The sequence below is a fragment of the Bombus terrestris genome, chromosome 11 (assembly GCF_910591885.1).
Source record: "Bombus terrestris chromosome 11, iyBomTerr1.2, whole genome shotgun sequence".
NCBI classification, from domain to species: domain Eukaryota; kingdom Metazoa; phylum Arthropoda; class Insecta; order Hymenoptera; family Apidae; genus Bombus; species Bombus terrestris.
In genome coordinates, this window is record NC_063279.1 from 10,724,712 (window position 1) to 10,736,563 (window position 11,852).

General features: G+C 38.4%; 1 protein-coding gene across 1 annotated transcript in view; it reads right to left on the reverse strand.

Annotated features, from left to right (window-relative positions):
• Positions 1-11,846, reverse strand: part of LOC100647190 (transcription factor Sox-19b) — a 133,234-nt gene extending 121,388 nt beyond the window's left edge. Inside the window, exon 1 of the mRNA XM_012313648.3 lies at positions 11,566-11,846. The gene's annotated coding sequence lies outside the window, so the exon portion shown is untranslated. The remainder of the gene's footprint in view (positions 1-11,565) is intronic.
• Positions 11,847-11,852: the final 6 nt, after the last annotated feature.

An 11,852-nucleotide genomic window follows, 5' to 3' on the forward strand; every position in this document is an offset into this window, starting at 1 on the left:
AATAAATGACGAAAGAAATATACCATAAATCATATAAGGGAAGTATACCGAAGCGATCATCAGGATAGCTACAGCGTCTCATCAGTTCTTTTTTCATTTTAATTTCTCGAAATTTATATTCCCAGTCTAAACAACAATTTAAAAATGACCATGCACTTTTAACATTTCCACGATGATATACTTGAGGCACATGGGTGAGCGCAAACAAAAAATCATTCCTCGATACAACAATAAAAAGATTCTTGAGCTGCTCGGCTCCTTTTAACTCCGACAAACAAAGGTTTAATCTATCGGGCGATCTATTCATTTGGTTCGCCTGCCCGTTCTGTCTCTTTCATTTATCCTGCTGCATCCACGCTCGTGGGATTAGCCAGAGGTGTTCCCGATCCTAAACGAACGACTCGTCTCGAACTGAGTGGATCAGCCAGGACTGTTTAGTGGCTCCTAATCGTTCCGAATTGTGCACAATGGTACGGATGCACCGTGCGACACATGCCCCCCTTTGTAAACTCACGACAACGCACCCCCTGCGATTTCCCGCTGATTCCTAACGACGGGATAAGACAGCGCGATTCAATCGACTGGAAATCCAACAGGAGGGGTCCAGCGAACGATGGTTTTTTCCTCGACAGCGATACAATGCCCTGTTCAACGAGCTGGAGTGCGATCGGTTTCTAATTATTCTGAACATGTTGAACATGTGTAAGATTCAACACAATGAATACACGTTGTCTTGATACGTATCTGTGTTCCAACAACGGCAGGATATTTGGAGTAATTTTAGGACCAGGTAGGAAGGATACTTTGGGATATTTAATTCAGAAAAATTATTAGTAATAATAGTAGTATTTGTGCGTAGAATTGACGTGTGTTAAATCGAATGCAACGAGCATTCGATGAAAAAGTGAAAAGACTTACGTAAGAACATCTAATTTTAAGACACTTGTGTGAAGACAAACTGAGTAAAGAAATCTTATGTTGTTCAGATAAAAATGAAATACACGGAGAAATTTTAAATTCAAGCGGGAGAATTGCAATGCAATACGATATATAATTTAAAAAAAATACCATTTAAAAAGAATTAACATATGTAAAAATGAACCCAGTGGGGCTGGTAACTGATTGAGAATTATTTAAATCGCGTTAAATTTTCATTTAACAAATCGAATTATGCAAAGCTTTTATCAAAGATCTAAAAATATCATAAACCACTCGCGCTCACCGTGAAATCTAAATGAAACTAAATTAAACTAAAAATTTCATTGCAGATATTGAAAAAGGAATTTGCACTAGTCAGGCGTCCACGTTGAATCTCATAGGTCTCTCTCTGAAAGAACAAATTGTCATTACGAACAATACGTCATATTCTAGATACATAATTTCCTCGCAGAGACTCTCAGTTTCCACTCCTTAGTAGAAATATCTCTCAAACAACGTAGAGGCGAAAGTCATCGAGCCGGAGCGGCGAGGCAAATCACCTCGTGGCAAACATAGTATCGAACCTATCCAATTCCAAAAGAATTCAGCTCGGTGTCGTGCGTGGCCGCACAAAGACGGTCGCGCGCACCGACACGAGCACACACGCGTCCGCATCGCCGGTGTATGGAAGGGCAACCTTGCCCTGTCTGTGCATAAACAAAATGGCCCATAAAACCTGGAGGCGCTAATCCGCGCAGAATGCCGCCGCGAGGATATTGTCAAACCCTCCTGTGGACCCGTTCACTCCGCAGGAAGACCAGCTGATTCATGCGGCCATATTTCACGTCTTTATGCATTCGCGAATATTTCAGGCCTCTCCGCGCCGGCCAGCAGGAGAGACAAAGAAAATAAAACATCGAAGAAAGAGAGGAAGCTGGACGAGGGCGACCAGAAGATGGGAAAAAGGGTGGGGATTAGTTGCCGCACGTCCGCGCGAAATTTCATATTAAGGGTCTATTGATCCGCCTATGGCGAAGAAGACGTTCGTGGTTTACGTCCTAAACCGCGATTCCCTGTCTCGTTTCCCCTTTTCTTTTTTGCCAACGCGATCGTTCCAAGTTCTTAGGGTCAGTCCGTTTCAATTTCGGTGGACGCGCTCGCCCACTGTGATTTCTATCGTTCAGTGGTTTCTGGTGGAATTGGAAAAATGTAAACAGCATCTGAAGACGATGAATTTTCGTAGACGATCGATACATACGATAGATTTTACGGTTTTGTCGAGTTGCAAGAACTTTAGAATTTTTAAGCCAGGTATAATGTAAACAGTTGATGAAATGTATAAATTAATGATGAGCTAATCAAACGAAATATATATTTATCATGGTCTTACAGTATTTATTGATTTCAACTATTATTGCTCGAATTAGAATAAAAAATCATTTAATATCTGATTTGTATGTTAGAGAGTAGTAAATAGTCCGGTTATAGTTATTTTTATTTATTTGTTATTATTTAATTATTATTTCCTTAGAAATTTGTCTTAAATTTTGTTGAAGAATTGTACTACGTTTTATGTACAACTATTAAATCGTTTCTAAAGGATGTATTTCAGGTTAAAGAAATTATAAAGGAAAATCGCAATAGCAGTAGCTTCTCTGACAATAGAATAGACCGGATTGGTTTGTTAAAATAAATGAACGTGTAAAGGAAAATAAAGGTGGCAATAAACTTAAGTACGTTTTCACACAGATATAATTTGGTTTTAGCATGGTCAATGAGGCGACAGCCGATTCAATCGCGGAGAATCGACGAGCTTACTCTTTTCGCTACCCGAAAAATGTCCTTTAGTGGCCACAAGAAGGGAAATGTCATTCGTTCTAATGTAATTCACACCAACGTGTAAAATTCGTCACATACCGACGGCGAAGCGACACCGAGTTGAGAATCTGGTGTGTCCGACTACCAAACATCGAATCCCCTCCATGAAAAACCGGATAGATAGAAAAATTCGAAGAATTTCGTCCTCTCTTTAGTTACGATACGCTCTTCAATACTACGCTACCGAATAAAAATTAATACATCGTACGCTGAGTCCCTAGAAGCAGTTTTACTGGTTCATCTTAAACAGCTACCATAAGGAAATAGGAAAAGAAGCTTAACTTCTTCTTAGATTCCTTAGTAGTTTTCTTCTTTCGAAACGATCATCGACGATCGACAGTGTTTGTCACCAAAACCAACGGAAGGTGCCAGGAATCAATAAACACACGCAATATACGCGAGTTCCTCTCTCAACACTGAAGGAACACTCGCTAGGTACACACAGGTCTAGTTAGCTAGGATAGGTTTACAAAGCACTAACCATTGGAAGAGCCTCTACACTTGCAACCTATGCAAACAAGTGGCGTATTCTGTGCTATTGGACCAGCCACACCGTGATGTTTGTAAATGATAATGACTATTAGAACGTCTTGACCGGCAGCGTAGAAGGTTTCTTTTTGCCGCGATGATTCTTCCACTTAGCGATCGGCGGATGCGAAGAGCTCCTGTCTTGTGTTTGCTCGAAGACAAAGAGGACGCCTTCGAGTTTTGGCGCTCGTACAGAAAGGGTCTATGCTTGATTGACTTCGAATTTTTATTAATCAATGAGTAGAATTATTTGATATGAAGAATTATTTAATAATCGAACCTAAAACAGCAGGTTATTGTCCATCTTGAATTTTTATTCCTAAATTTGCCCAATTACGTAAATATATTATACGCATAATTATGGTTAGTACAATTTTAAGCATTCATTTAATTTAGTGCACGAGCTCTAAATATAGTGTTCATAAAATTCAGAACAATGAAAACAGTTAGACTTCAACACGAATTTAAGTTTCTAACACTCCTAATCTAAGAAACAAACTGTATAATTTTGAAACTTTCAACTCGATTCGAACGAAACATAGACATAGAATTAACAAGCATCGTTCGATCAATCATAACTTGTACTGTGTACTACTACGTACTTGTAACTATGTACCTACTTTTCGTCGAAGACACCGATCGATAGAGAAACTCGCAACAATGTTTCCCGTAATTACACGGTGGATGATAAGGTCGCTGTTACGAAAGATGAGTGATCGTCTATTAGCGAGCGATATAAAGCGGCTCGATTCACGCGAAAAGTTTACCAGGCCGGTTTGTTAAAGACTTAATGAGGCTTGTGTCTCTGACAAAGAGTACGCCACGGAAATCAGTCACGCATTGTCCGTTAATACTTTACGAGGCAACCGAGCGTGGGCCAGACTGACAGTCATGGCTGTTCAAAACGACAGCTAAGAAGATTGCTTATCCATTCCCGGTTGCGTCCTCATCGGCTTGGCTTTATCGCTTTGGCAAACGGCTGGCTTGGAATTACACAGGTTCCATTAGGTTTTGCGGACCGTTCGTTTCGTCATTCGAGTAAGGATGTAATATCTCGTTGCCCGATGATAAGCGCCGTGCAACCAGGTCCCGGGAGTAAAGTATCGATCGTTACCATAGAATAAGTTATTTTATTTGTTATAAATCGATTTGCATTCGAGGTACAGTATGATTCACGCAAGCATGCATTCGGTTGACGGGCTTAAGGAATAAAACACAATAGCATCGGTATAAGTATTATGTCAATATTAAAATGGTCCATAGATATCTTCGCGATACAAGTAATTCCGTTTGTTCGTTAGATTTTAGTCTGTGTTTATTGAAAAATATGTATGTACATATTTGTTGTGTCGATGAATAAGTAGAAATATAATATTGTGCTATCTCTTAGGCTATTTATGATAGTGGTTTTATAAATACAAATTAAAGAAAAATTTTTCCACATACTGTTATACAGAAACGAATGTTTAGATGTTCTTTTCGCGATGTTATCTATTTATCTATAGTATATACTTTAAAACTTTAAATTCTTAGAATTTAGATTAAATAGTAAAATTCTTAGAAAACTATATGGTTACTGTCATATATGGTATTCTATTTAATTAGTATATATAGAATTAAAACGTTGTATTGTGAATCGCAGATACCAAAGTTAATATTTCTTTTTTAGAGAGAGAGAGAGAGAGAGAGAGAGAGAGAGAGAGTGAGAGTAAGTGACTTTGGTATTAATGACATTAAGTATGTTTCAACTGAATGTCAGAAATGTTTATGAGATTGAGCTTGTATCCAAGAGTATTTAGATTTATAAATCTCGTAGCACACGAAGGTCCAAAGTCATAAACAGCTACACACCGTACATATGTCATACGGGCCATTATACTCGGATAATACCCTGGAACGTTTGTTTCCGTAATCTGCCGACGATACGCCTCGTGATTTCCCTCTGAAGTCACTCTATTTCCCCGGTACAATGGCCAACTATGCTTTTCTTAATATAGTCGAACAAATTAATCTCACGGATTGTTGTCGAAATTTAATACTATGTTACCACATAATACGCGTGGCGAATTCGATTGCGAATAAAAGCAAACATGCTAGCAGCGTATCATTCAACAAGTCAACCACTGTCAAGGCAAGCAGAGTAAAATCAACTTGCTCACGGTAAAACGTTTAATGCTTTGTTTTCATATGAGAGAAGATTATTTGTTTCTTGAACTTCATGAATATTATATAACGTTAGACAAGTACAAGAATTTTTAAATAAAACTATAATAATTTCTTGCATCTCATTACAAAATTTTTTATTAGTTTTCGTTTCCATAATCGATCGCTTAATCCGTATATTGATAATCGAGATTTTATGGTACACAAATTCTTAGCTACATCGCATGTATTTCATCCTTCCAATATCTCATTCGTTAGAACAGAACATGAATCCGTTGTAACCATAGCCTTAGACAGTTCCATTCCAAAAGGGTTAAAATAATACAATTCGTTTCTTAAGAAAAATTTTTACGATCCTCAAATTGACAAAAGATTAAATCGATGTAAATCGAAAGTGAAAATTTTATTGGTTAACGTTGATTATCAAGCACTTATCCCGTTAACATTATGTCGTCTCGTTCCTGGTAGAAAGTACAAACTGCTTTCGAAGAAACGGTAGCAGAGGATAACATTTGTCGTCTGTCAGGAAACTTTGTGGTGCTGGTTTTAATAAAAAAATACACACCATCTGTGCCAACAGCTTTTCCATAGAATGTGCGTGTGCGTGCGCAAACAATGCCAGTCAAACTGGTGAACGCCTAGGCAAACAAATACAGGCAGATACCTACATTTACACTTAGCCCCATGTCAATGAAACAGTTCGAAAGAATTTTGATGATCCGTAACAATCCCACCTTTAACTATCAATTGAAAGTTGAATTTTTTTCCCTTTTCTTCTCTTTTATTTTTTAATATAAACGATGAAACGATGGATTATGTATGCATCTTAAACATTATTAAGAGAAGTATGAAGAAACAGAATAAAAATAAACAATACCTACATTTTGTGATAGAATAATAGCAATTTGTTACAGTTCTTTGTGGGACGAAGAAAATAATGCGTATATACGTATACGTATACGTATAAAATAATAACACAAAATATTTTTATTGAAATAATGAAAGGATAAGACAGCTAACACAGCATTGTACCCATTTCGATAATCATTTCAATGCCATATGTATTTTCTCTTATGAATCCTAATCTTCACCGTTTATTTTATTTCTCTCATCACAATTATTATATTATTATATTATTCGGAGCAATATAATATCCAATTAATTCGAAACAAATAACATACGAAGGACACTACAATGAGACATACATTCCGAGAGTATAGATTAATTGTTGCAAGTATTAATAGCATTGTTTTACAAATATTGGGCATTATACATATTGGTATCAACGCTACTCGATATAATGAAAACGTCAAATATCCTGACAATGACGGAAATACCGATGATGAAAAAACCGTAGATAATGGCATACGATAATTATTGCAACATGTGGTCCTGTGATTATCTCTATTATTGTATCAAAAGTGTAGAATGCGGGACTGAATACGAATATATCTTCCTTTTTGAAACGTCGATCTATTAATACGTAACAATTGAACAGGAAAATTGAGAACCATTCTCGTTGATTTATCGCAAACTACATTTATCGTAACATGACTCTTACTGAAACCATAAAAAATGAGGAAAAAGAAAACTGAAGTTGGGAACAGCACTAACGGACATAAAATAAATATTAACGCGAGGAGCGAACGTCGGGAAATCGTCGTCAGAATCAGCTAATTAAATTAATTCGCGCGTCAAAGCCAATTCGGGAGAGGGTAGAAAGCAGCGATTTTCCGAGCCGACGCGCGACCGCCATATTAGCCGAACGATATCGTTCATTATTTTACGTTAGCTTTTGCCATTTTTTGTCGTTCTCTTTTCATCTCTCTCTCTCTCTCTCTCTCTCTCTCTCTATTTTCCTTGTTTTCTCTCTTTCCTTCTCTTCTCAGTCGTTTTTTCCTCGTCGCCCTTTCTCGCCTCCCTCCGCTTTGAAACCACGGATCAAACGTCGACTTTGTCGCAGAAAGTCGTACCCACGGCGCGAAATAAAACGTGGAAGCCGCCATTGCGGCAGACGAACCTGGCGTGTACAATCCGCAGATAATTACGACGTCCAATTAGCATTAATTACTGACCTCTTTCTAATTAGTGGCACCGGTTGAAATATTGCCGATATCATTCCCTCGACGTGATTCGAGTGGTCCTTTCATGCTCGGAAGCCTCTGATAGTTGATTATCTGTTACCCTATCTGATACTTTAAAGCATCCGATTACCTTTTCCTACTCTCTTTTTCCCTCAAATTACGCAACCGCATGCGTGCATACATGATTTTGTTTTTTTAATTTTTTTTCCCCCCATTTCCCTTCACGATTTATCTCATACGATTTAGTTTCGTTCGATCGCGAGCAAGGGCGTTAATAATTTGACTCCAGCCAAGGAGTCCTTATTGTACAGGAAGCAGACACGTTTGATCGGTTACCACCGGGATGCTGAATAATTCGTTGATTAAAATCCACGATACGTCAGAGTTCAGGGCAGTAAGGGAGGGGTAATTACGAGAAATAAAGTCTCCGTTGTATAGCGCCACGATGGTGGCCACAGTTGGAAAAGAGACGAGGGGTTGGGCGGTTGGGAGAAATTCGCGTTTTAATGATTCCTCTTTGATAAATTTATTTCTTGTAATTATGAGAAGCAAGATCTTTGCAATGAAAGCACCGTCTTCCTCGTTAATTACGACCTACGCTGTGACTTTTATCTCCTAATATTTTTATCGATGGTTTGTTCTAACTTCTTCTGATAAAATAGTTAATGAGTTTTAAATATCTGCATATAATTTTTTAAATATAACGTATGAAACTCGCAGATTTGTTATCTATCTGTTCGATCTTCCTTTCTCTACTCTTCACTTTTTTTAACGCCTACAGAATTTCTTTTATATATGTACAAAAAATCGAACGCAAGACATTGTCAGTGCTATAAATTCTCTGGAACTTTCTTACAATGACACAGGTTTTTAGAAACGACACCCTTTGACAAATGACCATTTCAGCCGTTGTAATGTCAAGAGCTAAGAACAATTTAGTGACAGACAGGTCTTTACTTCCGACCCTGGACAATGTTCAACGATTCTTATCGTTTCCTTAAACTTATTGACAAACTAGGAAAAAGGGACAGTACTGGCATTGTTTGTTCTCATATAACTTTACTAACTCGAGGGCTATATGACTATGGATTGCCCGATCGTATAACAATTCTTCGAGTAATGAGATTATTCGCAAATAACAGTTACATGGCAATGTAAACATCGGGGAAACACTGTTGGCCGTTTTAGTGTTTCTGCTTCACGCTTTTCTACCTGTTTCCCAATATTGTGAAGTATCTACATATAACAGGGAACTCAAAGAACGATTTTTCCGATGTGTATCGATTCTCATTCGATACAGTTGCTGTAATTCACTTGATAATGAATATTTTTTTATTAGCTCATTACACCTACAGAATCTAATGAGAATTAATCGTAGAAGAAAACTAACTTTGTCATGACAATCAAGGCTATCGTTTCAGCTATGTAGGAGATTTTTTTATGCTGTTAGGTATAAGCAATGCTTAAATTTACCTTCCATTCCCTGTTTAATACCTTCCATTTTGTCTCATTAGGCCTGAATATGTTCCTTGTAATTAAAAATGATGTAAGTTAATGATATTCTTATTCAAATAGAATTTCTTTTTTTGTTTTCATGTTAAAGAAAAAGTTAGCTGAAATGTTATCAATATAATAATAAAAGCGGACAATTTTATGAGAATTCGTGCCATTCTTTCTTCGCTAGCTAATCCGAGGGGAGAATCGCACAAACTAATCCGATCATTTCAGGAGAAATGGCCAATAAACCGCACGCGCTTGTAATAAGCCAAACAGCCGTAAATGGACATTATATTAAAGGCCGCATCGCTGCAAATCATAATCTTAACTGTACTTTATGGACGATTAGTTGACTTTTCCCTTGATCTTAGATAAATACTTTTGGTAATTTAGTCGAAACAAATAAGAATCGTTATCGATGGATACATTTCATCGAGAATGACGTAAATATAAACGAAATTTCTTTCGTTGGATATCTTCTATATTTCCATTAAATCTAAGATAGACCATTCTCCATTTACTTATTCGAACCATCACCATAGAACAGCAAACTTTCTCACATCCGCGATACCGTAAACTCAACGACGACTCGGAACATGCGTTAATTATTCATACGGGACGGGACAACGAACAATATCCATCCGATCCGGCAACAAATAAAGACGCGAACCGAGACGTGGCTCGAGCATCCTAATGATCGCGCCGGGAGAAACAACGTCGTCGAGTAATCCTAATAAGTAACGCCGTAACAGAGTTATTATTCATCCGGCCCGTTGTCTATTGACCCTCCAAAGTGTCTCTAATAAAATACCATTAACCGCATCATCAATCATCGCCGCACAATCGGAGACAAAACATACGCTTTTACGTTCTCCGCCTGTTTCCCTCCTTCTCTTTGCCTCTACCCTCTACCTCTCAACCCTGTATACTTCGCTCTTTCTCTCTCACTCTCATTCTAGTCGAAGCCATTCACCGTAACCACCATACCCATCGTCATCATACAGCGCCATTTATTCGCATTCAAACGAGCGAGGAGACACACTGTCATATACATTTTTTTGGCGGTTAGAGGGAGGGAAGGGGCACGGTAGAACGTACGCAAAGGGGGAAGAGAGGAGGGGGTACGGGCAGGGGGTAGACGGCAGTAAATCCGCGCACTGATTCGATTAATTTGTCCGACGTTGACAAGCAACTCATTGTTAGCCATCCCCACCAGCGGGGGTCAGGAATTTTCGCCAGAACAGAATGACGATTTTCGATAAATCATCGCTGGCCCTGGCCGACCGCGGACAATGCTATTGTAAATTGTGTAGGCTTATGGACAACTAGTCGCCAAATACACCGGCCGTTTTTCCCGCCGTTCGCCATCGCTTTTCCTCCCGGCCTAATACTTTTTTTTTCCCCGCCGGCTTTATTAATCGCCTATCGTGGCGCCATTAATAATCGCGTCGTCGCTCGACCACTTTCCCCGCTTCGAATTTTCGGAACGCCGTTTTCCTATATACAAACGTTGATTGGATTCTTTGTTTCGAGAATTTTTTTTAACGGTTGATCGACGTTAAACAATAATCTAAATTATATAATTTGGAATCGAGGGGAATTAGAGAGTATTTGGTTGTAGGTCGTGCACGTAAGGTATGGCGTTGGTTTTACACTTTGAGTACAATTATATCACACAATGGTAATTATCCTGACAAAAGAAACTCCCATTTTTGAGATTGTACATTGTTACAATGACGATACATACTTTGTAATACCTATTCTTACTACTCAATATAAGTATTTGAGTTACTAAATGTCTAAATACATGTCTAAATACAGTCAATAGAAATGAGAGTACATAATGCTATTGGAAGTAACTCGAAAACTATGAATTCAGTCGACTTTAATCCTGCATAGTCTATCATTTCGTTATACATATATTAAATTGATGCATTCTCATATTATCGTGTCTAGAAACGATTTATCTAGGAAATTATTCAAATATTTTCAAATCATGCGGTGTTTATTTAGGTTATTTCGTTTCGCTTCAAAAACTATAAAGGGGAACAAAAAGATTGCATTGATTTCAATTTTCCGTATATGTCAAATTTAGAACGAATTGTTTTAATATTTTCAAGTGGCACGCCATATTTGTACAACAGAGATTACTCCCCCCTTCCCTCCACCCCGAGCGAAAATGTCAGCATACTGCATCGATTTCAATCTTTCATATGCCTCGAATTTACAACGAATTATTCTATTACATTCACATATTAACTTAAGAAAAGAATACTCGTTCAAAAGTCGTTCGTGCTCTGTCGTTTCGAAAACCACAAAAGAGTTATAGTAAAGTTCGCGCCTTCTCACCAGGCGACATTATTATTGTGACGCAGTTTGAACTAGCAGCTGCTAAATAAATGTAGGTTTGCGTAGCTTTGGTGGTTATGTTGCACGCAACAATGCCGCCGGGTGCGAAAGAATACACGTACGATTATATGCGTGTAATAGTACTTACCCGTACGTGTCCATTGCCCTCCCGCAATCTCGGAGGCGGAACGTTGATTTTAACCGCAATGGATAAATCGGTGCTGCGAGCATAGGGGTTCCCTCTTTATTCACTGGCGTCCCGTCGTTATTGTTCGAGAGAGAGAGAGAGGCTGCCGCCGTGAGAGCCACTTCTAATCATTATTGTCACCCGCACTCGTGTTAGAGAAGTAACACTCTTTCCGTGTTCGCTTTCACCAGACTAATGACTTTCGCGAATCACTCTGATCGCTTGGCGGAAACAACGCCGCGATGCTT